Source organism: Myxocyprinus asiaticus, unplaced genomic scaffold (assembly GCF_019703515.2).
Source record: "Myxocyprinus asiaticus isolate MX2 ecotype Aquarium Trade unplaced genomic scaffold, UBuf_Myxa_2 HiC_scaffold_133, whole genome shotgun sequence".
Classification (NCBI taxonomy): domain Eukaryota; kingdom Metazoa; phylum Chordata; class Actinopteri; order Cypriniformes; family Catostomidae; genus Myxocyprinus; species Myxocyprinus asiaticus.
In genome coordinates, this window is record NW_026249581.1 from 16,152 (window position 1) to 20,031 (window position 3,880).

The following is a 3,880-nucleotide window of genomic DNA, read 5'->3' on the forward strand; positions in this document are numbered from 1 at the left end:
GGTTAAAGTGCCTGTTTAGTAAACAGGAGGTCGTGGGTTCAAATCCCAGCAGTGCCTTTGTAGTGTGTTGTGGCCACCGAGTCTCTAAAATATAAACGGCACTTTGCAGGAGGGCCAATCGGGTTGAGGCACTCGCTGACCTCATAGAGACTCAGCGGTGGCACCACTGGAAAGAGCACCCTCAAAAATGGGAGGGTAGGGCTTGCTATCATGCCTCTATCACCTTGCTGGCAAAAGTTATGGCAATCCGGCCTGAGCAGGGTGGTTTTCATCCCTATATCCTAACCCTAACCTAACCTAACCCTAACCCTAACTTTGCAACAGAAGGTGCTGTGGCTCAGTTGGTTAAAGTGCCTGTTTAGTAAACAGGAGGTCATGGGTTCAAATCCCAGCAGTACCTTTGTAGTGTGTTGTGGCCACCGAGTCTCTAAAATGTAAACGGCACCTTGCAGGAGGGCTAATCGGGTTGAGGCACTTGCTGACCTCATAGAGACTCGGCAGTGGCACCACTGGAAAGAGCACCCTTGAAAATGGGGGGGTAGGGCTTGCTCTCATGCCTCTATCACATTGCTGGCAAAAGTTATGGCAATCCGGCATGAGCATGGTGGTTTTCATCCCTATATCCTAACCCTAACCTAACCCTAACCCTTTTGTGCCTCTATCACCTTGCTGGCAAAAGTTATGGCAATCCGGCATGAGCGTGGTGGTTTTCATCCCTATATCCTAACCCTAATCCCTATATCCTAACCCTAACCCTAACCCTAACCCTAACCTAACCCTAACCCTAACCCTAACCCTAACCTAACCCTAACCCTAACCCTAACCCTAACCCTTGAAAATGGGGGGGTAGGGCTTGCTCTCATGCCTCTATCACCTTGCTGGCAAAAGTTATGGCAATCTGGCATGAGCATGGTGGTTTTCATCCCTATATCCTAACCCTAACCCTCATCCCTATATCCTAACCCTAACCCTCATCCCTATATCCTAACCCTAACCTAACCCTAACCCTTTTGTGCCTCTATCACCTTGCTGGCAAAAGTTATGGCAATCCGGCATGAGCATGGTGGTTTTCATCCCTATATCCCTAACCCTAACCTAACCCTAACCTAACCCTAACGAACAAGTCTATCTGACCACCAAAACTTTTTTCTCAAACAAACACATTCATGCTCGCAATAGCATGGCCTATTCATTGATCTGATGACCTCCCATGGAGACTTTTCAGCACAAGGTGCTGTGGCTCAGTTGGTTAAAATGCCTGCCTAGTAAACAGGAGATCCTGGGTTCAAATCCCAGCAGTGCCTTTGTAGCGTGTTGTGGCCGCTGAGTCTCTAAGATGTAAACGGCACTTTGTAGGAGGGCCAATCGGGTTGAGCCACTTGTTGACCTCATAGAGACTTGGTGGTGGCACCACTGGAAAGAGCCCTCATAGAGACTTAGTGGTGGCACCACTGGAAAGAGCACCCTTGAAAATGGGGGGGTAGGGCTTGCTTTCATGCCTCTGACACCTTCCTGGCAAAAGTTATGGCAATCCGGCATGAGCATGGTGGTTTTCATCCCTATATCCTAACCCTAACCCTAACTAACCCTAACCCTAACCTAACCCTAACCCTCTGTCACCTTCCAGGCAAAAGTTATTGCAATCCGGCATGAGCATGGTGGTTTTCATGCCTATATCCTTACCTAACCTAACTATAACCACTAACCTAACCCTAACCGTTGGACTTCTAGTTTGCCAAATTTGGCCATTCAAATGTTGTGGGTTCCAGTTGCAGCATTTGTCATTTTGCTGAGCACTCTTGTCCAAAAAACGACAAGGCTATCTGACCACCAAAACTCTGTTCTCAAACAAATATTTTCATGTTGTCAATAGCATGGCCTATTCATTGATCTGATGACCTCCCATGGAGACTTTGCAGCAAAAGGTGCTGTGGCTTAGTTGGTTAAAGTGCCTGTTTTGTAAACAGGAGATCCTGGGTTCAAATCCCAGCAGTGCCTTTGTAGTGTGTTGGGCACCTCAGAAACGTAGATGTTTAGAAATGTGTGCTTTTCTAAAAGCCAACAAAAAAAGGTTATTCAAGTAAATTTGCTGCACTTATCAAGGGCACAAGCCTATCCTGTTCACAAATCTTTCCTTGGCTATATTTTGATGATACTCTGACATGCTAAAGCACTTTTCCAACAGGGTACTGTGGCTTAGCTGGTCAAGGTATATTTCTTATAAACAAGATATCCTGGTTTCAAATGTTAGCAGTGCTTATCTGACAGTGACTGTGCTATCTGGCCCCTCCAGAGGATAGGAGGTCCTGACACCTCCTATTGAAAATGTGTTCAATTCTTAATTCTTGGGAAGTTGAGTTCCTTACTACAGAGAGTGTAACCTCAGAGTGTTGGAGACACAACGTGATGAGCTCTGTGGCGCAATGGATAGTGCATTGCACTTCTAGATTGCAAAATGTGGCCATTCAAAGGTTGTGGGTTCAAGTCCCAACAGTTACTGTCTTAGTCATTTTGCTAAGCACACTTGGCCAACGAACAAGTCTATCTGACCACCAAAACTTTTTTCTCAAACAAACACATTCATGCTCGCAATAGCATGGCCTATTCATTGATCTGATGACCTCCCATGGAGACTTTTCAGCACAAGGTGCTGTGGCTCAGTTGGTTAAAATGCCTGCCTAGTAAACAGGAGATCCTGGGTTCAAATCCCAGCAGTGCCTTTGTAGCGTGTTGTGGCCGCTGAGTCTCTAAGATGTAAACGGCACTTTGTAGGAGGGCCAATCGGGTTGAGCCACTTGTTGACCTCATAGAGACTTGGTGGTGGCACCACTGGAAAGAGCACCCTTGAAAATGGGGGGGTAGGGCTTGCTTTCATGCCTCTGACACCTTCCTGGCAAAAGTTATTGCAATCCGGCATGAGCATGGTGGTTTGTCATCCCTATATCCTAACCTAACCCTATATCCTAACCTAACCCTAACCCTGACCTCATAGAGACTCGGCGGTGGCACCACTGGAAAGAGCACCCTCGAAAATGGGGGGGTAGGGCTTGCTCTCATGCCTCTATCACCTTGCTGGCAAAAGTTATGGCAATCCGGCATGAGCATGGTGGTTTTCATCCCTATATCCTAACCCTAACCTAACCCTAACCTAAAGTTATGGCAATCTGGCATGAGCATGGTGGTTTTCATCCCTATATCCTAACCCTACCTAACCTAACCCTGACCATCCCTATATCCTAACCTAACCCTAACCATCCCTATATCCTAACCTAACCCTAACCCTGACCTCATAGAGACTCGGCGGTGGCACCACTGGAAAGAGCGCCCTCGAAAACGGGGGGGGGTAGGGCTCGCTTTCGTGCCTCTGCCACCTTCCCGGCAAAAGTTATGGCGATCCGGCATGAGCGTGGTGGTTTTCATCCCTATATCCTAACCTAACCTAACCCTAACCCTAAACACACTTGGCCAACGAACAAGTCTATCTGACCACCAAAACTCTTTTCTCAAACAAACACTTTCATGCTCTCAATAGCATGGCCTATTCATTGATCTGATGACCTACCACGGAGACTTTGCAGCAGAAGGTGCTGTGGCTTAGTTGGTTAAAGTGCCTGTCTAGTAAACAAGAGATCCTGGGTTCAAATCCCAGCATGCCTTTGTAGTGTGTTGTGGCCGCCGAGTCTCTAAGATGTAAACGGCACTTCTTAGGAGAGCCAATCGGGTCGAGGCACTTGCTGACCTCATAGAGACTCGGCGGTGGCACCACTGGAAAGAGCACCCTCAAAAATGGGGGGTAGGGCTTGATTTCGTGCCTCTGCCACCTTCCTGGCAAAAGTTATGGCAATCCGGCATGAGCATGGTGGTTTTCATCCCTATACCC

At 47.6% G+C, this 3,880-nt stretch overlaps 2 non-coding genes across 2 annotated transcripts; both read left to right on the top strand.

Annotated features, from left to right (window-relative positions):
- The first annotated feature begins 326 nt into the window (after window positions 1–326).
- On the top strand, window positions 327–400 carry trnat-agu (transfer RNA threonine (anticodon AGU)). Its single transcript has one exon. It is a non-coding gene; the product is annotated as a tRNA-Thr (tRNA).
- Window positions 401–1,924: 1,524 nt separating this feature from the next.
- Window positions 1,925–1,998, top strand: trnat-ugu (transfer RNA threonine (anticodon UGU)). The gene has a single exon. It is a non-coding gene; the product is annotated as a tRNA-Thr (tRNA).
- Window positions 1,999–3,880: the final 1,882 nt, after the last annotated feature.